The sequence below is a fragment of the Anser anser genome, assembly GCF_964211835.1.
Source record: "Anser anser genome assembly, chromosome: 11".
Classification (NCBI taxonomy): domain Eukaryota; kingdom Metazoa; phylum Chordata; class Aves; order Anseriformes; family Anatidae; genus Anser; species Anser anser.
In genome coordinates this window covers 15,241,261-15,268,582 of record NC_139732.1, presented here as the reverse complement: position 1 = coordinate 15,268,582, position 27,322 = coordinate 15,241,261, and the positions used below count along the sequence as shown (strand labels likewise).

The window sequence follows — 27,322 nt, the reverse complement described above, 5'->3', positions numbered from 1 at the left end:
TGGGCATGTGCAGGTCCTGTGGTTTCACCCTGAGAGGTACGCATGACAAACAGCACACCCCAAAGCAAACAGCGGATATGCTCAAAAGTTACAAGTTCTAATGAATCCCAGAAGTTTGAGAATTTTTTTTTATTACCACTCAAGACAATAGTACTAATTGGACCAAGCTATTCCGTAGGCTGCTGAAGCTTGCTTTCAGAACAGATTACCTGTACTAACAGGAGAATACTACAGGTAGTCATATTTCTGGTCAGCCACCCCCACAGCCCAGGCAAATGCCATAACAACTGACCCTCCCCTGCACCAAAACATACAAAACCCACAACACCCCACACACCAGTGACAGTTATCAAGCTCTCTAAAGTGCTGCTGATCACAGCAATGCATGGAGAAGGTTGTGGGTTTGAGATGAATGGAAACAAGGATCTTGGGTATCAAAAACAACCGACAACACTACTTCCATATATTTGGAACAAAATCATAGATTTTTATTTCCAGTTTTCCAAAAGAAAATTCCAGGACGCCAGAACCTCCAGTGTCTCCATTATAGGCAGGATTTACAGGAAAAACCAACAAGTCTGTCTCCTGGTTGTCCCCACACTGCTGCGAGCAGAAGGAGCAGAGCACAAGCCCACAGCCCTAACCTCCTCTCCAGGAGCACGCAGCCACACAACAGGCATCTGTCACATCAGCCATTCGTGAGGGCTCCTTCACCCCATGCCACTCAACACACATCGCTCTGGAGCTACACCTACCGCTCATGATATGCGGCAGTAGGTCAGCCGAGCACAGCTCTACTTTCAATACAGACAGATCTAAATGAAATACTGTTTCTAACAGCCCTGAATGCATCCTAACCTTCTGGGGGTCAAGATGAGTGCAGCCGTACCTCATTTGAAGGAGTCGCAGGGGCACCTCATTTCAGAACGACTCCTTGCATCTTCAGAGCTTTTACAGTTCACTCAAACTTCTTGAGAGCTGATCCTTTTTAACTGCCATTTAATTCCCCTGAATGAACTTGAAATATGATGGACATGAAAAGGAATAGTAAATTACAGAACGTGCTATTGCCAGAAGGGAGATGCACTCACAGAATCCTGCTGTGTACGTGCTTCTCTTGCACATCTGAGCTTGAATGGGGGCAGCTTGCTCCAGATGGGATGTGCTCAGTGGGGACAGCCCACCCTGCTCCTTACCTCTGTTCTCTGGTACTGAAATATGCCAGCATCACCTTTCACAGGAGAGGAGCACTCCTTCCAAGGCCACAGGAGAGACTGCTTTCTGTGACAAGGACTTCAGCCTCCTGACTAGATCTGACAGTGGAGAACTCTCCATACATCTCCAACCATGCCTAACTCTAAGGCAATAAGCATTAGCAAGCAGCTACGCTTTAGCACACATTCCCCAAACTGCAAACACATTTGATGTCAGAACTGCATATGGACTAGAGGACTAGGACACAGAGGGAAAACGAAATGCAACAGAGCCCCACTACCTCTGCCCAGAGAGGATTTAAGGGATGTGACAAGCAGCAGCCAGGAGTTTGGGCAAAGCGTTCCCTATTTTCTCTCAAAGCAAGGAAATGGTGGCTTCAACCCTCCTGCAAAATGACAGACTATGCTACTAGTGGGATACAGACCTTCCAGTTTAATGGCACTTCTGTCCTTCTAGATTGTAATCAGTAGCTGCTGTCACTACGAGATAAATAGCTACACTGCTCAAATTCAACTAGTATCCAGAGCTCTACGTTAAATACCAATAATGCTTATAAATTAGTTTCAACAGATTACATTTTCCTCAGAGCTATTAGGAAGCTCCAGACCTACAAAACCTATATGAAGTGATGTATCAGTAATTCCAGTATGACAAAGTTTAAAGGACCGTGGCAGTATTTCAATGTTGTGTTTATGGACAGAAAGAGTTAACCTATTCCTATTTTGACTGATCCTTAAATAAAAATGAAGCTATTTCCAACAACAGTCAAGGAAATTTTTAGCTGATGAAGACTGTATCTGCTGTTTTATTCCATGTGGACAAAAAGGTCTTGATGCACACTGCTATTTCCTCAGCCTTCCCAAAAGCCCTCTAGCCACTTTAAAGCAGATAAGTAGTCCCAATGATTTCAAAAGATTATTAAACTTATGCATAACTGTTGGCATGTTTAAGTGCTGAGACTGTGGACTCTTCTGAAATATAAATGAACTTAAAGTGATAACTAGCACCATGAGAAAAAGGGGAAAGTAGCAAGAGCATTTCAAAATGAGGGAAGAAAAGTTTTGACAGTTTCGATTGTCTCAATTTAAAAGTGAGATCAGCTTAATCAAAAACCATTTTTTTCAAGTATGTTACATACATACAACTGCAACTTATTTATGGTAATATCTGAAAAAGTTTCCCAGTTAATTGTCATAGGGCAAAAAGTACAAAAGAGAACCTCTCCATAGGTGTATGCAGCAACTGAGATTTACATAGAAAAAAAGTCACAGTTTAGGCTAAAAATCTTGTTTCACATTTTAACCTATTCCTATTTTGTATCAGAAAGCAATTTATTGACATTTGCACATAAACTTGTGGACATAAGTTCTGTTGGACTGTAAGACTTAATCTACATTCAGATCATTCTTTAAGACATGGTGTTATTTCCCTACCTGAAGCACACAAGCTGCTCAGCAGGTGTTTTCTTATGATGCTGAATTTGGAACTCAAAGAAGGCTGAGCAACACCAGGTGAGGGGGAAAATCCCTAGTATGGGTGGCTGAAAGCTATGCACACATGCCACAGCAAGTTTAGACACCTCCATTCCTCAATCTGCCCTTGGTGGTCAATGCCTACCTAGTTTATATCAAAGTTCTTGAATTCAGAAAAATAATTAGAAAACCTGTTTTCAGTTCTCTTCTCCTTTCTCCATGTATTGAATAAGCTTTCCTGGAAAAAAAAAAGAAAAAAAAAGGATTTTAAAAAGCTTGGAAGGTTTAAACACTAAGTTTTGCCTCTGTGTAAAGCTACAAACTATTCATTTTACCTTAAAACATGATGTATATTCACTGTGAGGGTGCAGTATATCAATCACTCAAACACACTCTTTGCAACTTTGAAATGAAGTCACTTAAATTGCTTTTAGAAAAGTACACTGTTTCTGTAGGTATGTTCCCAAATTAAATGCTATTTTAACTTACGTATGAAATACTACTTGCAAGTGAAAGAGCTGAAGTGATTTTCTCTTCTGTTTTGCTTATGTCTTCCTTCTCACATCATGTTATTAGCAGCCCCAGCCAGGAGCAGCCCAAATCTGCCCACCCTATGCCCCAGCAGGACACCACAGAGCCAGGCACGCACCATGGACCCTCGGGAGAAAGATTCATACTTGCTACAGCCAGCAAGGCAGCGTATCAGGGCAGCTCAGTTCTTACAGAAGTAAATTTAGAAAAACCCTTTGAAGTGCAATCTGACTGCTGCTTAAAACCACTTCTTGAAAACAAAAAAGAAACAGTTTAGGTGTCTATAAGAGAGCAGCCATCCCAGCCCTGTCTGCAATTTGTACTTGTCACACAGACAGGGCAGGGGGATGGATGGGGTTAAGTCCCTGAGGAAGCACAAGCTGTCCTCCTTTTGGTTTTGCTACTGAGAATAGGACAACCTAGCACCAAATTTCAGATAAAAGACACTACTGACAGTTCTCTATTGAAAAGAAGTATGTAAATATCAAAGCCGAAGTGTAAAGACTGAGTCATCTCTAACAAGAACACACACTCTTTGCTCTCGTTTATAATACTGTAGGGATGCTGATGTTTATGCCATTAAGAGGAAAAGTCTGATCCAAGAAGTTTCAAAAACAACAGCAAACAACAACAAAATCCCTTGTGGCTACCATTGGCTTAGGTCAGCAGCAGGTACAACAGAAGCACCACACTTTATATGGCTCAAGATGAGTGACAGCATTTTAAGCTCCACATCATCTAATTCTACTCAGAGCTTAGGCTACATGTCAGAACTGGAACGGTTTCCAGTAGCTTGTAATGCCACGACGCCTACAGCTGCTGCCCACGTGAAAGTGAAACTAGGACTAGAATTAAGAGAACCATTCACTGCATAGCCTAGGAAATAAACTATGTTAAACTGACTTGCAATATTTCTAGCAAATTTTCTTGTACTGGACTGACTACTACTATTCTGTAAGTTAAGTTTTACCACCACTATACCCAGGAATTAAGTAAGGCACAAACATACTGAGAGAGATTTAATAAACTGAGCAGCAAACACATCCCAAAAAATACTGCAGTCCACCAATGAAGTAGATGTTGAGAAAGGGAGAAAAAATTAGCCATATGAAGTCATGCATAAGCTTAATCAGATGAGTTGTGAGGAAATAGATCTGTAAGATACAGCAACTACCCTACTTCGAAATTGTAAAAGCCAACATGAGTTGTCTCAACTGCCAATAAGTCCTTTCACATGAACACCACCAAACGGGCAATATAATTTTACCTATATTTCTTCTTCTGTGACATTTCAAAGGTTTGGTTTCAGAGATCCACTTGCTGTTAAAATATAATATGATGACTAAGATCAATATGCAACAAAATAATCCACTTTTTTCTCTGTTGTGACTGGGTAATACACACACCTCAAAGTGGGATAGAGAACTCCCTCCACATCCCAAAAAAAGCAGCAACCCCCCAAAAAAGACCTGCAGTTTTTTGTGTGTTCATTTATATACCTGATTGTATCTGCTGTCACTGCCCACCCCCAAGGAATATCTGGTCCCTAATGGTCAGAATTACCATCTACAAGTAAAAGTACTCACTGTGTTAAGGGATACAGCATCAAAAAGTTGCAAACATTAAATGATTTTTTAGTCTGCTTGTTTCCTGCTATCGAAACCAAAAGCTCATCAATAAGTATATCAGTTCCATTTTAGCAAACCTTAGCCTGCATTCAAAGTTGCCACACACCCCAGTACCCACTGATGTTGATACAAATCTTCACATTTTTCAGGCAAACAGTATTGCACATTTTTACCAAACACAGGTTCTTTTTGAATTGACCCTAGGAAATAAGATGTGTAATCCCTCGTGGACATGAGGCATTCATTGTATTTTTTTATAAGAACATTGCTCTCTATTTTTTTTGATATCTGATAACAGTCATCCAGATCAAAAACATGGATTTTTAGCTGTCCTAATTTGATTTGCTCTTTTGAACATGAACAATAGGATGCATGTAAAACGTATGCCTGCAAGTCTGCTTACCAGTAACAACTACCAGTTATAAATCAACAGGCTTCTAATTCTGTCCTTTATTTCTGCAAACAACTCAGGCATGGGTCTTCTGATTTATGTAGCATCTTCATGTTTCCTCATGATGCTGCTACACTTGCACAGGGAGCACAGCTCAAACCATTTACTAAGTCAAAAAGAAGACTGCTACTGTTATGACATAATTCTATGAGATACATGGCCCTGCTCTTAACCAAATCAGAATGCACCCTCATCTGTGTGCCCATCCTGATGTTCTGGCACTCTCTTCAATAGAAAATTAACCCCAAGAATAATGCATAACTGCAACTCTGTGTTGTTTCTCATTCCAACAATTAAGCTTCATCCTTCCCCTTAATAAATAATATTCTGAAAAGTTGAACATTTAATTTAAAGTATAATTAACACAACTGTTTAGGTTTACCAAGCACAGCTAACACTGTGTGGACAATCCTAGTTTACTTGACTAACAAATCATCCTTTCAACAGGAAAGCACATTTGCTTCAGGCATGGCCCAAATTTAGCAAAGTCCCCATGTGACATAATTGTGCACCCTCTGGTGCAATTTCTTAACCTTTCTTAGTGCAAAATTTGACTCTAATATTGTTATTCTGCAATTAAAATAACTCTAAAATAGCTATCGTAACAATGTCCACAAGGAAGCAAATAAAGGCTACAGGGGCAACCTAAGTTCTTTCCACTAATAAAAAGAGTCTGTAAGGTTGGCAAAGCATTTTTTTTTTGACCTTGACATCAAGAGACTTTTCCTAATATAGCTATTTTGCATACTCTAAATACATAGTAAAGCTACCTTCTACAACACTGATGAAAGACAAGACTCTACATTATTTGCATGCTACTGTATTCTGCAGACACACACTGGGAGAAGAGAGCAGGTCGCAAAGCTCCAAGCACCAGCTTCATTTTCAGATGAGTGCTCTGGAGCAAAACACCCCAAAGAAGCTGGAACATACCATGCTGACATGGTATGCACACGCTGGTGGCACACGCTGATCCACTACGCCGGTTCAGAGACGTGCAACTGAAAAAGCAGACCGCCCATCTAGCTGCTGCCACTGAGGAGGCAGAAGCCTAATTACTGAAGTCTTGTTTCCAGAGCTTCTTAAAAGCATTTGAAAGCCCCTTCAACAACTGAAAAGGAGATACTTCGAGCCTGGCAAGAGACGACAACAACAAGGACAATCTGTGATTCCTGTTCTGCGAGCTTGTGTGGGGACATACGGTTACACAGGGAGCTTCTTTACTCCTCCAAATTCCCTTTCGCAGATGACAGTTTGGGGAACGGCAAGGGAGCTGCTACTCGCGCTCGTGCACAGATGGATGGGAAAAGGACACAGCCGACATCCCATACAGCAAGCTGAATGAGGAGTTAAGCACAGCCAAGTAGAAGCTTTATGGTGTTTACTCCCTCCTGGTAAGGGAAAATAGCTGAGTTTTAATCCTCAGGCTGAAAATAGCTAAGTGTAATTGAACATTCAACGGCAGCACCACCAAATAGCTGCCAGGCCTCAGCCTCTCCTCAGCCACGCGCTGCACTTCCCTCACTGCACCACACAGACAGGCTGAAGGAAACAATCCGGCAGGAAACGACTCAAGGACGGCCATCAGGATTTATTTCTCCAACCAGGCTTTAAGCCCCAACCCTGCTTACTTCCGAGTCAGGGGAACTTGATGCTTCTTGACCAACCACGGCAGCAGGCACAACCCCTGCCTGCCTGACGCCATGAGAACGAAGCTGAGGTGCGGCGGGACGGGCCTAGGCCTTCCTGGGGCGGCAGGACCAGGGGCTTGCTGCAGCACCTCAGCCCTTCAGGTAACAAGGGCAGGGGGGTCACTGCTCCTGCAGGGCCTATTTAATGGACTGTCTGTTGTGCAGCAGTCCTGTGCAAAGTAAACAGAAAGACAAAGCTATAGCCTTGAGATCAAGGGGTACGCGTGCTGATGGGTGCCAACAAAAAGTAGCTATCCTCTAGACATTTCCTACGCTCTAAGCCCACCTATCGCCTTCCAGGTGTTTTTCATAAAGTTCTGGTAATCTTGCATAGCATTATGAACAGTCGTTCAACAATATTTCTAGAAGAATACAACTCTGTTGGCTTGGTTTCTTCCCCGTCCCCCCCCCCCCCAAAGGACCCTGGTCCAAATCCTTGGATTAAAGTTGGCTTTCACATGTGCTTTTAGACCTCACTTATATTAAAGCTAAAGCATCCCACAACAGTCACAAACAAAATACCTTGAAGAACAGCTCTAAGTTTGGGTGCTCTTTTCATCTACTTCCATTTAGCATCAAAAAGTCGATTCACTTTTTTTTGTAAAATGGTATAACATCATTTATGTAAGAGCTACATAAATCACACAGTAAAGTCTTAAGAACTGTAATATGACTATCTTACAGATGTGAAGATTAAACTAGTTTCTTAATTCACCTGTATTATTATTATTATAGAAACTGCTGCAAAAAGTACCTTCTCTTTTGGCAGTTCTGCTCTTGGTGTTCTGCCTGCCAACCACATGCAGATCGGCCTAGTGTTATAACACTGGTATTTGCACTAGTGCAAGCAAATGGCAAAATAGGACCAAGCAGCTGCTTTTGCTTTCGTCCCTATGCAAATGAAAGTTAAGAGCTCAGCTTCTTGTTCCATCACAGAACCCAGTCAGTCTTTTCAAGGTAAAACTGCCTTCAGCTGGCACAAGTTCCAGAGTCTTATTGTGGCTTTATGGGGCTTTTCACTGCTACAGCTGTCAAATTAGTGACAGTTCAGTATGGCTTGTTGATGTGTGCACTCAAAAAACTACGAGCAAGGCTGAGACCATCTGATCTCATTTTTACTTCTTATACTGTTCTGAACTGTCATACTAGATGTGCTTCTTTCTGACACTTCAGGGTAGTGAGAACTCCACAGTGGGTCTAAGAGGTTCAAGATAAGTTCATTAAGCCAATTTGTTAATCATCTCCATGAATCCATTTCTTATGAGACTTTGTGTAATAGATTTTATAAAACCTTAATGAAAATCTAATTAGAGCCAAAGGTCTTAGAAAGCTTTTTTTTCCCCTCTCCCCTCCCTTTTTCCTTTTAATTAGGAAGTGATAGGAAGGGAAACAAAAAGCCTAAAGCTTCTAGTGCAAAATTCATACTCCGAGTTTCTGTCTATACTGGAGAGGTGACCTTCATAATCATTTTCCCCCACTGTAACTACGCTAGAGAAAGTAACAAAGAAGCTTTAGAATAAACTACAAATTATTATTATTTCTTTCATACGTATGTGCATCTTCAGACAACGTAAAACTCTTGTGTCTATATACTGATATTCTACCACGTGAACTGTTGTAATTGAAAATACTAGGCCAACAGTCTGTTGCCCGCATCTCTATGAAAAAAGTAGTTTTTTCAACAAGTTTTAATGATGGAGAAAAGTCTGTCTACTAAGCAGACTCTTCAAAAATATCCAAATTTGCATTTAGAATACAAATATACTAATCTTATAAGTATGAGGAAACAGAGAACTGCATGCCACTACACCTCTCCTAAACAGTATGCAAGATGTCAAAGATGTTGAGGGACTAAAATAATTAAATCAATTTGTTATGATTCAGTAGAAACAAATGACAATAGTTTCAGCTGAGAAGAACAAACAAACATACCAACAGGGAACCAAATCCTGAGGTCTTTGTTCCATCTTAATCTGGCAACTCCCACCGAGATTAACTGACTTTGCTTGAAGATGCGACAAGTTTAAATTGAACAAGGCCACTAGGATTTTCCCCATGAATAGATTCTGTACAGGAGCTTCACAGAGACGGAGCTGTATGTCATATTGGATAATACACTGAATACAAGTTAACAATAAAACATTGTCACATAAAAAGTGAATGCTATTTAGGTCACAGCACTAAGTATGTAAAATAAGCATGATTACCCAGTCCCATTAGATCTCAATCAGAGCGTGTGTGTTTTGGAGCATCTCACTTTGGAGATGGACAGATCAGAGGGAGTTCAGAGAACAGCATCTCAGATGATAAAAGGTTTGGAAAATAAAAACTGTACTCTGAGAAGACACTACATTAAGAAAGCTTTCAAAAGACAGTAAATTGAAATAGTAAGGAAGTCAATGCAACGAAGTTGTCAAGGTTTGACTAGTTAAAGTCATTTCCTAAACCTTTTCTAGCATTAAGAAATCACTGCCTTGCAGCAAAAATACATAGCGCTGATAGTATTAATCCACGGCCCAAACTTTCAGAGTTCAGTGGCAAATGTAAATTAAGACTATTAGTCAGTGTTAATCTCCTCCATCCTATCCAGCCAACCCATAATATAGATCATATAATGCAATGTTTTTCCAGAAATAACGCTACAGAATCCCACAGGTAGTAAATTAGAGCCTACAAGCTTCACTTCACCTTCTGCCACACTACCCAGGTTTTATTTATTTTCAGACTTACAATACCTCCAGCATTTAAAACCTCCTTTGAGCATGTTTATGAAAGCCCAGCATGAACAGACCTATTATGGTAGAAAAACGAGCACTGGAGAAAGAGCCTTACATTTACACTTAGGCTCAGTCTGTTCAGCTCATCAAAAAGGAGCGACTTGGTGTGCTTCAGCGTCCTCACTGTGCAGTGCAGCACTGCCATTAACCCAAGTCCAGCTCCAACCTGCCTACCTACACAAACCGCACAGCCATGCCAGCACAGTGTTGCATCTGAACTAATTAAACACAAAAGGAGGAGGGAGGGACAGAAAAGAGACTAATTAGATCAGGAGGAACATTCCTCTGACATGTCAATACTGTTTTCTGGACTTGCACTAATCTCTCTGCTGAGATGCGCTACACAGTGAAGTAGTAGAAGTTTCTTTCCCAGGAATAAGATGCTGGGCAATAAGAACGCTTTCTACTGAGAGGAAAAGTAACAAAGAGGATACTGAAACCAAACAAAAGAAAATCAAACTTAATTAAGACATAGATTTTAAAGAACAAGGGCAAGCAACTGTCTGAGCGAACTGCCAAGAAAAATGATTAGAAGACTTCAAGATATATTGTTTCCAGGTAGAGATGCAAACTCAGGCAATTATCCAGCTGAGCACAACAGAGCAATAACTTCTGGACTAAGTCATAGAGATCATAATAGATTTTCTACACCCTTCTGGCCTTAATACTTACTAACCTAAATTAAAAGTGTTTGATATTGTACTGCAGGTCTAGAAAATATATGATCTTTATTACGTTGACTGCAATCATGGGTAAAGTGACATACTGCTTTTTAAGTGCCCTTTCAACTGAACACAGGAATACAACTTCGTGTGGGAGGAAAATTGAGAACACTGCAATATGCAAGATAGGAATAAACAGCAGCTGTCTACACATACACAGAGCCCTTCACCAAATTATAGCACAGGATACCAGGCTGCCCCCTTGCCTTGCTGTAATTTGCTTTCTACGTGTGGTAGCGTGAAATGAGGAGGTGCTGGGGGACACAATGTTGGCAGTGAACAGGAAAAACACTTATTTCCTAGGTGTGGATGAAAAGCTTTATTATTTATACAGAAGTGATGACACAGAAGGCATTGTGATAATAAAAAACTATTTTAGGATACGTGCAACCCAAACCAAACTGCACTATGACCACACTCACTATATCCTCTGCTACTTTACTGGATGTTGAGTGGCTGAAGTTCATTACACCTTCTCTTAGCATTTTGGAAAGTATTCTCTGCTTATTTGTGCAGGCTTCTATTGGCACCCACAGTGGGACTTTCATTTGCCATGCTAAATTGGTCTGCCTGTCAGGTAGCTTTTCGGTCACCAAGACACAGAAGCAAAAGGCAGAGCGCCCGCATAAAAAAAATCCTGCCTTTCTGCTTAGGTTAGGCCAGAGCTGCTGCAGGAACATGGAGCCCCAAGGCCCGTACCCCCACTTTACTACATGAGGTAAGGAAATGCAGTTTTTCCCTGTTCGACTTGTTTCAAACAGATGGTTGTGCTATGAAAAGAACAGAACAAATGGTTTTGTTTTAGTAAGTAGTGTTTCTTTAACCCATATTCATGAGCACAAAAGTCAGGAAAGAGCATCTAGCTGGATTGCTTCTCCCATGCTAATCATTCATGTTAATCCTCATTCTATTTCTGGGTTCCATATTCAGAAGAAATATACTGTTAGCCTGATTTGTCTTCTGGAGTAGCTTTGGGAAAATGTCCAAGTATTTTGTAGCAATATCTTGTATCCACAAAGGTACAATTCGGAGTATCTGCATCTTGATGTACACCTACAGCATGATAGGCATGAAATGTGTAGCTGATGTTCCTGAGTGATTGAGTGACAGAAGTTGTACAAGTTTTAAGCTGGAAAATAATACTCATTAGAAGAAAATAGACACTGAAAATTTTTGCTTGATCCTGTTTATGCAGCATGCAAGATCAGGATTAACACAGTTAATATTAAATCCTATCTAGGCCTGCTAGCTGTGATCAGTCCTACAGTACCTACGCCCAGTGAAGCTGTTCTCAATGTCAGTAAAGACTTTTTTTTAACCAAGAAACAGGTGTTGCTTTCCATAGGGATGCAAATCAGTAATTTTATAGTTCCTTTAACATTTCAAGTGTAAAAACAAAAGGTTGAATCCAAGAAGACAACTGTCATTTTTACCACCGAATTCAAACATTGCTATTATCAATACACACCTTTCCTACAAGAAAGGAAGTATAACTGAAATCCAGTCCTCTGACATAGCTTGCAAGGCCAATCACGTCTCCTTTAGACTAATGCACAGCACATACTGATATGCTACATATATGTTAAACGCAGTCAGTTTAGCAGACTATGAAATCTGAAGTTGCACTTCTCCCTAGGCAAGGTGCCTCGTTGTAAGAAATGTAAGCTTTAGTGTTAAACCTAACCATCAAAAGTAATTCAGTTCTCTCACATAAGAGCTATCTGATTTAGGAATATAAACAGATTTAAGTACATGATTTTAGGTACAGACATCAGACTTCTGGCATCTGTATTTTCACCCTGGCTGTCTCCAGCCCAGGAAGCAGACAAGATTCCAGCTGGCACACCTAGGCTGCACCAGCACCACCGTGGAGGGCTCAACGGGCACTCTGTGTCACATTTCATCAAGATACTGGCTTTGAAGTTGGCCACACAAACCTACCTGCTCACTGCCTGCCGTACATCCTGACTGTTGCCTGTAAAACACAAAGTCTGTTTCTGACAATACTATTTCTATATCACTTTTGATCTACGGCCTGTTAAAGTTTCAGAAGAATGACTTCCCTTATAGATAATCCTGTAAGACATCTTGCAACAGCTGGCATTCCTGGGTTTGTTAAAAAGTTTATAAAGCAAAATAGAGCAAAAAAAAATCAATACTAAAATGGCATTTTAAAAGTGAAGGGAAGGAAATTTGGCTTTGATCTTAAAATGATTACCACTTTCTTAAAAAAGAACGGCTCCTTATTTTTTGCATTTACGTCAAACACAAAGACAAAACCCAGAATGTGCATCCAGGCTTTTCTAGGATTCAGATATGCAGCTTAGATTTGCACTTGCCTTTGCCAGCAGTGTACATTTTTATTTTAATAAATACCTCATCTATGTGCATTCCTGTATAATGGATAGTTTTCCTTGTTTTGGTTACTTATGTTTAGTTTTCTGCAAATTGCCAAATACACATACAGGGCCTACACAAACAGATCCACACACTGATGGAAACTGAAATCTCAGCTAAGTGTGGGAAAAAGACTGCTTACATTTTTCCCAAAGATACAAAAAATAATTCTCAACTTTACTTTTTGATACTATATCTACTTATGCAACAGTTTCATTATGACTTTAGAAATTCAGCAACAGAAAGGCAAAGGGCCAGCTAATCAACATTTCTGCTGTTTACAACATTGTGTGATGTTACTTCTGGGAATGGCTATCAGTTGCTACTTTATTAAGTTATTTTAAAGGATACCTGCTGGCACAGTATCTGTCCATTATTCACAACATATTTTAAGTAACATTATGAATATTGCAGTAGTTTTTCATCATGTTTCAGAAGTTTCCTGAAGAGATCTTTTGATAAGTTTCATATACTTTGTAGTATACCTTGCAAATCCTAAGTATACCTTTAGAAAAAGCCCAGAAGTAACACCACTTCTCAAAGAAATAAGAACACTGATTAAAAAATATGCATCTTTACAGGGGCTCCATGAAATTCTTGTTATACTACAGGGACCATATCCTCCATGGGTCAGATAGGATGCTACAAGTTTGACATGAGTTTCTGAAACTCAATGTGTACAACTGAAAATTAATTTAATAACAGAGGAAAACACAAAAAGTAAGCCAAGAAAGAGGTATTAAACAGTTTTGCTTAGCTTGTGCCATGCTGTTTGTGATGTTATCAATACAGTGTAAGAGCAAAGGACACATATTAAAGCACTGCAAAGGCAGAAAAGCAGAATGCTACATGGACAACAGCAGTAAAAGCTAGATTTGGGCATGTAATGGGTGCCATTTTCACCTAGTTTTATCTATATTCAACTACAGGTTTTTGTTGTTGTTGTTTTTAAATAAAGCCCCAAACTCTCACAAAAGTCTTTTGCTCGTTTTCTATTTTGCTGCAAAGTCCATCTAAAAGAACTGCCAGCAGTCTGGTTAGCAACAATATCAGCAACTAACACTGAGTTCTTGGTGGCATTCACTCTGTTACTTGACAGGTTTAGCTAATTTTGCTTTATTAAGATCCTGTTATCTGCATAACAAGATTAGGACCTCATTTTATCTAATTTATCATTTATTTCTTAATCTTGAGGCCAGCTGTTGCAGTTTCATGGTAGATAATTCATTGTTCTTTGTGTTGTCTAACAAATCAGCTTTGGACATCATTCAACCATTGCAGCAAAGTCTGCTCAAGCTTTAACAGAGTCAGATCTGTTGCACCAATAGAGAATAACCAGATAAAAGGGAGAAACCTGCCTAATGTCTCTGTGCCACTTTGATCCAGCTAGAGAATGGACGACACGTGTCTCTGCAGACTCCTCTCTGGGATGCTTTGAAGCACATCTACTCTTTTAAACAGATTCTCTTAATTAGGTGAAACACTACCCCTTATGAGAAATTTCTTTTGAAAGCAGGAGGAACCCCTCCCTCAGACTCTCAGCTGTAGTAACTGTGTCAGGCTAGTGGTCCCTTGTAAGCTCCGCAATGCTGGTTTCGTGGTTTTTTTTTTTTTCCTTCCTGAACACACTGATTGGGCTCTGTATCTGAAGATGCAATCCATGGGGAGCTAAGGAATGTAAAATAACTGGGAAAAATAAAGTAAGTGAAAAGTAGACAGAACAAAAGTCCTAGGCATTATATTCTATGTTAATAATTACCACAGATTCTTACTTTTAATGAGGACACCACCTGTTTTGACAAAAACTTGAAAAGCAGGAGGGATTCTGGAATGCCATATCCATCCAGTCACAATTTCTTTTGAGATTAGATCTGAAAGAAGTGTCAGAGAATTAATCTGTAGTCCCACCAGACACACAGGAAGAAGTAGTCTGTACAGGTGAGAGAATGCACATGAACAGGTATCCAATAAGTGTAAGTGCTAGCTTCTTTCCTGGGAGTTTTGGACCAGAGAACCCACAGCGATGCAGTAGATAAAGAGCCTAGCTTAGAACTGCTAGAATTCTAGAAGATACGAGTTATTTACACACCATCTGTAAATATGTTGTAAAAATGTTACTGCCATCCTAATCAACCTGGTCAAGATGTTTTCCAGAGCAACCATTAGAAGCAGCAATGGAGCACTACACCAGAGCCGCGCTGCCCCCTTTTGCCATGCATCTGGTAGCTGGCTGGATAGCCACGTGCAGACAGTTACAGCCCTGGGGTGCTCTGCAGCTCCTTCCCTCCCAGCAGCTCCCCAGCTTCCCCCTGCCCCGACCTCTCGGTCTGTCCTGCGCTCAGCCCCTTACACAGCTTCGGGCACACACTGCGATTCCCCCAGGGAAGACTGACCCACTTAGAAACCAGGCTCGCAAAGGGGCACCTAAAACCCCATAACTTACAGACAACCTTAGGAAGAGTTTGACAGGAGAGCTGGTGAATGTACAACACATTTCTTAACAAAGACGACGCTGACCAAGTGATCCGTTCCCATTTCCAGGGTACGGCTTCCCTGTGAGGCGGGTAGCACACAGCTCCAGCAGGGCCCTCCTGCACTGGGGCAGCTGGTAGTTGTACGAGATTTAAGCCTGAGAGACTGAAGTGCAGCTGACTGGTTCTGGTGCTTGGTAGGCATGACAACTTCTCTTGTGATTAATTCTGACAATAATTTAGTTTTAGGATCCTCTGACAAAAGTCTTGGCTGCTACAATATTAAACAAGAGATAAATTCAAGGAAATATATGTGCTATTTTTTTTCTGAATCTTCATAATATTGCTAGATTAAGATCTCAATTCAGAAAGCACTGACATTTGGAAGCATTACAGTTTTTGTCAGAACACAGCACAAGTATTTTATGGTTCCTAGGACCAATCCTGGATAACTATATACTGTGTTTTCTGATCAGATTTCTCCCAGTAGAGAACTCTGGCCCTAATTTTACAGCTGCTTTGCAATTTAAGCAGAATTCCAGAAAGCAATTAGCTGTAACCATCAAGACCCAAGACCTTTTTCACCGAGCACCACCCTTGCGTGCCTGTGCCCATCCTCTTAGATATTGTAATCTCAAAATTCAGAGCTAACCATATACAGCTTTCTACCTGCCATGGAGACTTACTGCTCAAGCCATACGGAAATGACAGCCACAATTAATTCAATGCAAATTATGTTATAGGCATCAGTGCAGACAGCTTCAGCTCTGCAACAGCCAAAGATTGCTCTAGATACTGGCTTGTTTTCACCTTTCTATTAGAATTTTTCCCTATATACATTATCATTATAACCACCAGGTGCAATGCCGCCTTTCCTCCCTCTGCATGCTGACATTTGGAACTCAACTTTTAAACTCAAGAAAGGTGATCAGCGGTGGGGAGAAGACACTGCGCACTGAAAACAAGGACAAGAATTACTGACTGGAAACATTATAAATGAAGAATAAATAAATACCAGCCTGTCCTACTTGAAGCCAAATCAAACCATAGTTGTTCAAGGCAGATTCCAGGTGGCACAAACACACTGGCACAACTCAGCTAACCTCAAAACACCCAAGATCTTTGACATATATTCTTAAGCTGGGGAGGTTCAAGACATTACTAATATCTATGCATCTCTACTGTCATATAGTCCAGCATAACGTACCGGGCATAGTAAGGAAGCAAGTGCACTAGGGAAGATGTGTAAGTGCCATCCCTGCAAAGAGGTAACCTTCAGGGAGTGACAGAGCTGGAAAATGGATGTGGGTGTTTTAAACCCCATCTGAGACTTCACAGGACATACCCATTACAAACCAAGGTGATAGCCCCCACATCAGGCACAGCACAATTAACAGGGGAAGTGTTGGCAATCACGCTTCACCTGCCCCTCCTGGTACTTTCTGAATCAGCTGGCCAATGTCAAACAACCTAGCATTACACATGCTAACAAGAGATACTTATAAACACCTCATCTTACAACATTCTACATGGTGAAGACAAACATCTGGCTGAACTATTTTCTGCCCTATGAAGGAAAAAGGTAACAAAACAAAAAAATAATTAATAGTTCGAGGCAATTTCTTGTTCGGAGATAGTAAGTGTAGAGGAAGGTTCATTAGAAAAAAATTGCTGAGGCAGAAATACCTCAATGAGTGAGAAAATGTCTAGTTTATATCCCATAGTTTAGAGATAAGAAATGAGATAAGTAAGGAGGGTTTTCCTACAAATAATCATCTACTTTTCTTCTGCAAAAACAAACAATGCTATTCACGCTTGGCATTTGTATTTCTTAAGAGGTACTACAGATGAGCTAATTTATTGTGATATAGTTGACCCTTTTTCAAGAATAATAAAACTTCTTCCTTTACACACTAATAGAAGTTCAGTATAAACTGCTGTCAAAACATGCTACCCCAAACATAGTCCTTAAATAGCTCTCCCTGCTGAATTCAGGCTTCGACAGGACTGGACATTCCAACTACAGACCATCACCAACATAGTTGTCCAAAGGGCAGAAGAGTGCCATCAAGTCTTGGTTACCCTGCGTTCTCAACCTTCCTTCCCTTCCTCTCAGCTTAAATTGGAGGTGCAATAGGGATGAAAATAAACATTAATTTGATTTCAGTGCAACTACTGAAGTAGGATAATTCTTATGTATTCTGGGAAAGGAAAAGCAGGCTCCATTTGAAAACAGAAATGAACAGAACCAGTAATTGCAAACTACCTGCTTTCTGCCAGGCATCCCCCTAAGGCTCAAGTTACTCACATCGCATATTTGCGCTTGTCTACACTGACTCCTGTTGTGCCACCAGCACTCAGGGCACAGCAAGTGACGATGGTGTCACCTGTAGGAAGACTATGCTGCCAACATTTAGAAAGGCACTGAATCCCATGAACAAAACAAACGAAGGTGAAAAAACCACTTAAGTAATCATGAACACTCCCTTGAAAAGACAGAACAATAATTATATGCTATAACTGTACGAAAAATAGAACCATTATGGCAAGCCATTACCTATGCATTTAAACCTTCTACTGCCTGAAGAGCACATGAATGGAACTGGTCATGCCATCGTTTTCAGCAAAACTAGATATTTAAAATTAAATAACATCCACCTTTTTGTTATAATCTAATACCTTTGCATCCAGAGCAAAGAAGAAGAAAGACTACTTAGACAAGTGAATAATGTTTAAGTGATAAAGGAAGATCACCTCTGATGACAGCCAGCAAAATGAGAAGGAAACATGTCAAGTCAGGAGAAAGACAGGAAACCTTTAATATGAGTGTAGTGGTGCTCGCTCTGCTCGAGGTTTGTCTCGCTTGCAGAGCTATGCCATCAGGCCACCCACTGGAGTTCTTCAGTTCTTAAATCGCCTCCAGCCAGTGTTTGGCTACAGGAGTCAAGTCAGGGAACAGCAAAACCCAAGAGCCAATGTTATACTTTATACTGCTCAGTTTTCCTAAGAAACGTGGGTAGAATAAGCCACGAAGTGAAAACACAAGGATACAATTGCCTTCCCCCCCCACACACCCCCAAAGTAGGCTACATCCTTTTCTGAGATAGTTAGCCTGAAGATAAACTGTTAAGCTGTTCAGCTGTACTTTCAAGTGTCCATAATTGTTAAAATTAAAAGACTGGAAAAGAAAATAAGGTCACTTTATGCCTTTGCACAAACAGTGCTTGCAATAAACATTGCAAGCTGGCTTGAAGTTTGCAGAGGTGAGGCACTCCACATTATTCTAAAGTGATGGGCTAAGGGCTTTCCAGGCAATAACACTGAGCTTCTGTAATGTTTTCCTGACTAGAGGTAAAAACTTCTCGTAAGAAAGCCAGCGTCAAAAACCTCTTGCTGCAGTAACCTCACCCCCATTCAGGTGGCCAACAATAGCACAAGAATATTGCTAGGGTGGCAGTTCTGTGGGTTTTTTTGTTTGTTTGCTGGGGGGTGTGGGATTTTATTTATTTATTGGTTGCCTGTTTTAATTGATAGAAGAATCCTTTCACCATCGTCCTACACCTTTTGGAACAGAGCTGGATTGCAGCAGTCAGTTTACCCACTAAGATCAAACGGCCGCATAACCAGACACCAAGTAATGCTCCACCAGTGACAACAGGATTAGCCCTGCCACGGCACAGCCTGTGGGCTCAGCAACATCTCAGTTACACAGGTGAAAGCATTGTTATGGATTCTTAACATAAACATTTCTATTAGTAAACGTAAATAATGTATCAAGTTGGATTTCTGTTCAAGTATATACAATCCCAGTTAGTCATCAAGCAATAGATTATGACCTTACGTGCAAAATAAGTTGTGTTCATCTGCTTTTAATGAAGCACAGGCATCTCTGCACTCTTTCCACGTCACAGAGTGCTGTGGGGCACTTCATTGAATGCTAGGAAAGGTTGGGCAGTTAAAATTCGTCTTATTTTTCATTTCATAATTCTGGTCAAGCGTTTTTTAGATTTTGTTCTAAATAAATGAGTGAAGTTTCTGCTTACCACACCTTCTCGTACAGAAAGAGGTAGCGAACCTTTTCATACAAGCAGATGAGGACAGACGAACTGCATGGCAGGGGCTTCACACTCCTATATTATATGGGGGGAGTTATTCAGCAGGGACACTTTACTGCAAATGAGTAAAAAGATTTCTAAGACCTAACAAAAAACTTCTGTTGCCTTAATCATTAACTTCTGGCAGTTCTTTTTCTTAAATATCAGGCAACTGGAGACACGGCACATAAATGAAGCAGAAAAAAAATCTCAAATACCATGAACATTTCTATAGATTAAATAGAGAGCCACAATATTTTATACCTTGTATTTTTTACATTTCCTGGCAGGATTCTTTTTTCAGAGCGCAGACACTTCCGCTTTCTCTTCCCACTACTTCCAAACGTTGTTTTCCCCTGCTTCTCAACTCCTCTGTCTTCTTCACAACTGCAGCTTAACTACACAAACCAATTAATGTGAATCCACTGTGCTTCCACCTACTGCTCAAAGCACAGAGTTAGACATGAGGGACTTGCTCAGTGCTATACAGAGATTCCCGTTACAACACACTAAAATGCATAACTGCTACTCCAAAGACAGTTAAGGTTTCTAAACAACATAGTTACCTACATCATTAACCAAGCGTTTAATTAGGAATAACAGCACCTGGGGTAACAGTTCACATAGCATCTTTCAATTGTCAAGGACAAAACTGGGTATGTCACTGAGTCTCAGCTTTAGCCCAGGGAATTATTTGTATACATACACATTTTTGACAATTAAGTTATAATTTGATAACTAGATCTGCAAATATCACACGTGGGGTCAGCAAAGAACAAAATTCTACTTCTTTGTATTGTCCCAGTACTCTTCAGCATGGTATGCACTACATTCTCCTTACCTCACCTGCAGTGGTTTCCCTTCACTGTGCCAAATGGTGTTTTATTAAAAGCAGTATGCTAGGTTTTAAGTTTTACGTGTGATTGGAACACTATCTGTATACAAAAATATTAGCCAAAATTTTTACCTGACCATTTCCACAAAGAGCCAGTCAATGTACTTATTTTCACCTTGTATTCCTAAACATTTTTACAAACTCTTAATACATGCAAGCATCTCTGAAAATGCCTGGATAAAAAGCACGCTGACTGTTTAAACACTCACAGGCAATTCAGCAATTGCTTCTGACGTTATCTCACCCGTCACTAAATGTCACAAAATTTTGGTATCAATAGCATAATGCTTTAATATGGTATCATCTATATACAACATGCCTTAGTTAGAATCATAGAATATCCCGAGTTGGAAGGGACCCATAAGGATCATCAAGTCCAACTCCTGGCACCGCACAGGTCTGCCCAAAAGTTTAGACCATGGGACTCAGTGCACAGTCCAACCGCTTCTTAAATTCAGACAGGCTTGGTGCAGTGACTGCTTCACTGGGGAGCCTGTTCCAGTGTGCAACCACCCTCTCGGTGAAGAACCTCTTCCTGATGTCCAGCCTAAACTTCCCCTGCCTCAGCTTAACACCATTCCCGCGGGTCCTGTCACTGGTGATTACAGAGAATAGGTCACCTGCCTCTCCACTCCCCTTCGCGAGGAAGTTGTAGACTGCGATGAGGTCCCCCCTCAGCCTCCTCTTCTCCAGGCTGAACAGGCCCAGTGACTTCAGCCGCTCCTCATATGTCTTCCCCTCTAGGCCCTTCACCATCTTCGTCGCCCTCCTCTGGAGACTCTCCAACAGTTTTACGTCCTTCTAGTACTGTGGTGCCCAGAACTGCACACAGTACTCGAGGTGAGGCCGCACCAGCGCAGAGTAGAGCGGGACAATCCCTTCCCTCGACCGACTAGCAATGCCGTGCTTGATGCACCCCAGGATGCAGTTGGCCCTCCTGGCTGCCAGGGCGCACTGCTGGCTCATATTCAACTTGCTGTCAACCACAACCCCCAGATCCCTCTCTGTGGGGCTCCTCTCCAGCATCTCGTCGCCCAGTCTGTACGTATAGCCACGGTTGCCCCAAAGTTAAGACAAAGTTAATAATAGTTAACAACAGGAGGCTCCATGTGGTTACACCAGTTGGGTGAAGATCAAATGCCTGGAAGCATATCCCCATTTGCTCATGGGGTGAGCATTTCCCATCCACCTGCTGGTAGAGACTGGCCAAGAGAACTTGCTCACAAGTTATTCCTGCAGTTATTCGTTGTCTTTGCCATTTTAGAAACACTTCAGTTCTTTTGATTAAAAAGAACACACCATGACAACTATCACTAAACCATGCAGCGCTTGATATAGAATGATAGTTCAAAAAACCCACAAACACCACGCAACTACATGGGGGCCTGAACTTACAGCTGACAGCTGGCTTCTGCATGCCTCCGTACCCAAGGAGCAGCAGGAACAGCAGTTCCTCCAGCTCTCTGCACCAAGGATCAACTGCTTACTGACACCTCGCAGAGGTGCGCTGGCACACAGAGACGTCCAAAGAAGCTTTTTGCAGGCAAGTCTTAGGCATCGCCAGGCTTAACAGCTAACGTAGAGAGATCTTTTGAGGTCTGACAAGTGTTTGCAGGAATTATGGCACTGACTTTTCCTACCCATTTACATCACAGACATCTGTTTAGTTGGAGACTTGTGGCTTCATGATTTTTTATTATTCCAAAAGCATTCAAAAATAGGATAATTGACATTTTACATTGTAACTATTCACCAGTTTGTCATTATAATGCATTTTAATTAACATGAGTACCTAAAGCTTGGGATTTGAAGAAAGAGCTAAGTCACATTAAAGTAAATAACTGTCATGTTTCGGTTCAAATTCAGACATCAATAGACACGTGTAGCTTTGTTCTAAGCTGACATGTCAACAATACTACTTAAGAGGATGGTATCAAATCAGTATTTTTGAAGACACTTGAACCAAAGCAGAAATCCAGGTTCAATACCCTTTAAAAAACACGAGGCAAAGTGTAGTACTGCTCCATGCTGAGTACTGCTAACCTTCACCTGAACAACAGAGTCAAAAAGTAAGCACAACTTCATCCGATTTCCAATTAGCAACCGCTGAAGTGAGACTGGGGTTGTAGCATGGCCATATGTAGCCCCTTACAGGGCTACATTGCAGTGAAGCAGGAAGGAATGCCAGTACTTACAGTGAAGCAGAAAGGAATGCAAACTACATGCTTGACTCGCAAAGTGTTCACATCTCACCTTCAAGTTGACTCAGTCCTCCTTTGGTGAAATCCAGGTATACACTTCAGAGATTCCTTTGGATTCTACTCATGGATAACGCAATTCCACCCTGGATGGGTTGTATTCCCCCCCCTTAACAATTTACGAGCACAAATCCACCTCCTACTTACTAAGCTTGACTAATTCATGGTCTGCCACAAACAATTTTTCAAGATAACTTGATAACTATGCCAATTAAACATCACAAGAGAAAGGCATATATGCTCTCATTTACTGTTCGTTATTTAAAGTGGAAAAATAGACTTAAAATTCTTAGAATATAAATTTTAAATAGCAATAGCAATGAAATCTTTTTTTAGGAGTGTGTTGCAGTATCATTAGGTTTCTCATGAAATTGTAACAACATACTGAAGTTAAATTATGAAGCTAAGGAAAGAGAAACATCCATAGTGGATGTACAGTTTTCCACACAAGCCTTATTACGTCCAACAAATTCAGATATAAATTAGATAGTTAGCACATTATTAGAACACGTAAATGAGTAAATATAACTAAACAAACACCAACTGTACCCTGAACACAACAGGGGAGAAAGAGAGATGTTGTTCCTTTTCGATTAGGTCTGCATGCTTGCAAGGAGACCAAAATACAATTCTGCTTGATATATATTGTCTGCAAAATGAACCAAGCTGTCACCTACCACACGCAAAGTGCCAACTTCTCTTTTGCCTTGCAAGCTGCAGATGGAGCCCAGGTACCCACCCCACCAGCTGCACAGCCACGCCAGACTCCTTTACAACAGGGCACTCTTACAGCACACGCTTAATTTGGGAACAACTCACCACCTAAATAACACATTTTGATGCTGGACTTACGGAATTATTTCTCTTCATAATGATTTTCTGTAACAAAGAATTCTCCTGGGAGAAGCAGACTGCGAGAGAGCAAGTCAAGGGTGTCTAAAGCAGAAGCAGCATCTCAGCACAAACAGCCACCAGCCACACCTCTTCCACAAGCTGAGTAACTGCACGTGCTGTCACTTACCTTTTGGTATACCTTCCTTCTGCAAATACCTTGCATTATCCAAGCTAAATATATTATAGCCAAGTAGCAGCAGTGTTGTGATTATCAAAGCAGCAGATGTTCATACTGGATGTTTTCCTCTAATCACCAATTCCCCCACAGTAATAATTCCAGTTGTGGACTATCCATTACCATTAAGAAATGGTAAATAGATCTCTGCATTAGGAAAAGCAAATGGAAAGGTCCCAGGTATGTTTCCCTACCTTTTCTCCTACGATAAAGATTTATTATCCAATGACAACCTTAATGCTGCAACTTTCAATAGCCCTGGCTTTTCACTTTCCACTCCGAACTCCAGGTTTGCTGTCCCTGAGCCCAATTTGTTACCTTCAAAACCACAGAACAGCTTCAGACTTGTTATTATCCATTCCACTACCAACTTTGTTCAATAAGAGTGCAAATCACTTGCAGGCAGAAAGGTTGGCTGAGCACAAGATAAAACATGTTCTCTGAGGCTAACTGATTATGGTCTGAAGATACTGTTAATGAGTATCTGACTCTCTGTCCATTGGGTATACTTTAAACATGTTTGCTTCTACCTCTTTCTTAAAATGACTAAAACATCGCAGTGTCAGTTAAACGCTTCAGTACTGCACTGATGGGTGCTGCAGAAGCACTCGAGGAAAAAAAATCTGGGAGTTCAGAGAGGGATTTTTGTGCAGCAGCTCTGCAATTCCTTAGGTTTGCAGTTCCCAAGGAAAGGGAAGTTTGATAACAATACCAACATGTCCTAACAGAATAATCACACAACCTTAGTGTCAAATAATTTAGAAAGTAATAATGGAAAGCTGATCCAAGGGATGGAAGACAGGTTGGGTGTTTTCTCCTGACAACCCACACGTATAAGAATTAGCCAGACAACAGCCCAAGATAATTTGGAGCACTGCAAAGGGAGCTACTCGGCCATTCCTCCATCAGCCAGTTTAAGTTTAAAAACCGCTTGTGGAGTCCAGGCAGAAACCTCAGCACCAGGTGACAGCCGGGCTGTTCCCAAACCAGTGCTCATTTTCCCTCCTTGCTCCAGCTGGTACAAGCACTTGCTCACTGGGTCACCAGAGCGCACATCAGCAGCGGGGTAAAGCACGACCGGTACCACAGCAAACACCTCTCACTCAGGTCAGAAATCAGACGCTGGTTGATACGTAAAATGGTAGAGTTTGTATCAGTGATACCAGAGGTACTTCTTGATACTTAAAAGTACCGAGCCCCCCTGTTTTGACCTATGTATTTTTGTTTACTTGCATGTTATGCCACAAGCTCACAATTCCCGTGGACACGATGAATCTGTAAGGCAGCCATCTGCCGTTCACGTTCACCACAATGGTGCTGTTCTTCCTTCAGGGAAGACTTCTTGTTAACACCCAGTTCCTTATGAGTGAAACGTAATCCTAAACCACCAATGGAAGTTTATCATTGCATTTTATTTAATGGTCTGCTAACCACTGGTAGTTTTCTTTTATATACACCTTAACGTATAGATTTAATGGAACACCACCCTCCAACTAAGCATTTGCTAAAACTTCCTCTGCAGTCTCCTGTCTTGCTGAGGCAGATCACGAGAAGGCTGTACAACCCAGCCTCAGAGGCTTCTGGCATCACAAAGATGAGGTCCTTTTTTGTCACGCTATTTTTCAACGGTTTGTTTGCATCACTCCATAATGCAACTCTGGAGAGAGTTAGCTAAATTAACCATCATAACATTATAGATAACTCACGGAAATGCAACATAGTGCCTTCTTTTAAACTAGAATGTTATTTAAAAATTAATTGGGTTATCATAGTGACACTGTGCACTGAGTAATTGAGTGAAAATTGCTATTATACGGAGACTGCCATCAGTACGTAATTAGTATGCTAGCAGCCCCTACTTAAGGCATGAATCCTCTGTTCACCCAAATGTCGGGGTCAGGGGGTTGAAGTGGCCTCTAAAAACTGAGGCAGAGCTTCTCTGCTGGCTTCCGTCCACGCTGCGCAACAGGAGCTTGCCTGGGGCAGCAGCAGAAATGGGGGGGGGGGGGGGGGGGGGGGGGGGGGGGGCAAGAAAACTGTAGCAGCCCCAAAGGAGCAGCACCTGAGCCAGTGGGTCCCAGCTCTGCAGTTGGTCCTGCCCTGCCCCAGGGGGCTGCCGGCACTGCCTCCCCCAGCCGCCCGCAGACAGCTCTGCCCCAACAGCACCAGCCCCTGGCTCAAGCCTTTAGCTTTCCATCTCCATGCCCGCCCTATGCCATTTTAAAAGCTATTTCTTATTTTGAAATATCATTAATTCCAAAAGTTTCGAGTCCCAGATGAGAATGAAACCACATCATTTAATCTGAGCCTTTTTGTTTTACAGAATATCTTACTTCTAATAGCCAGCAAGGAATTTTCAATGTTATCCAGCTTTCCCTCGTTTCAGGGTAGGATAACTCTCCAAGGTATTTAGATATTTCAGCAAAGCTAGTATTTGCCGGTACTGATCTGGAAATTATTTTTGAGATACTTTAACTCCTTGGTCTACATAATTACACATGGAGCATTAAACCAACTATCCCTCATCCCACTAAAAAACTATCAGTTGTCTTCTCCAATTCAACTTCTGAAAAATTCAGTTTAAAATCACCAATATGTTTTTAACAGAAGCAGAACAGGATGCTGGAAAACTCATGCTAGTATGACCCAGGCCCTGCTGGACGCATCAGAACCCCACTGAGATCAAACCATTTCAATAACATATCATTATTCTCCAATTATTTGCGTATTTACAAAGAGCATCTTCAATGTTACTTCACTGTGTCCTGCCCATGCCAAACCAAAATTTTGTCCATCTCAGAACAAAGCCACAAAGTAATTTCCTGAAGCCAGGGAAAACAAAGGGGAGCGATTTTCCACAAGAAGAAAAAAGCTAATAAATTTTGGACCATACACCACCCCTCTTAGTGCCAAAAATGCAACACCCTTAGATCACCAACCCATGTATTAAGAGTGCTATCAAATTAAATATCTGCACATAAACATTAATTCCCAAAGCACTTATTTTTTTCCTTCAGGTTGGCACAGCAGATTAAGCACAAACTCACTTACTCCGTTATTCTATCAATATAGCAATTATTACACACAGCAGGAATTTAATCATTCTTGATATACTCAGGCTGTTCAGACCGCTCGTTGAGCAAACTTGTGCCTCTGCTGCACACCAAGACGACGTCCTGTTACCGCCTTCCATGGGCTGGCCACTTGGTCCGAAGCAGCCACTCCTCCAACGCCATGCACGGACACCGGCAGCCCCAAACCCACAGGCTCAGTGAACCCAGAACAAGCAGCAGCAGGAGGGACAGGAGTTACTGCTAACACAGCCCTGCAGCGAGTTAATTCTTGAGAGGCATGGGGTGACACAAGTGTCCCACTTCCATCTCCCCGCCCCAGCGTCTGCAAACAGACCATCAGAAGAGTTTCAGTCTAAATGAAGCACTTACTATGTGGCCGCAAACACTGAAATAAGAAAAAAAAGAAAAATGGTAACCCAGAAAAGTGATTAACTTCCAACAAGATAGATCCTTCATCACATGAAAATAAGTGACAAGAGTGACAAACAGGGTAATTCTTACCTGAAGCATTTATCTACACCAAATTTCTGTTTAGTATCACAAAGCAGAGTTCTCTAACTAACGACTACACAAACCA

General features: G+C 41.3%; 1 protein-coding gene across 2 annotated transcripts in view; it reads right to left on the bottom strand.

The window, feature by feature from the left end:
- Positions 1-27,322, bottom strand: part of CDH11 (cadherin 11) — a 464,785-nt gene that overhangs the window by 418,444 nt on the left and 19,019 nt on the right. Inside the window, exon 1 of one of the 2 annotated variants that reach the window (XM_083794697.1) lies at positions 2,833-2,854. The exons of the other annotated variant lie outside the window; for it this stretch is intronic. The gene's annotated coding sequence lies outside the window, so the exon portion shown is untranslated. Of the gene's footprint in view, positions 1-2,832; positions 2,855-27,322 lie in introns of those variants that run through there. 2 annotated transcript variants of the gene reach the window in all.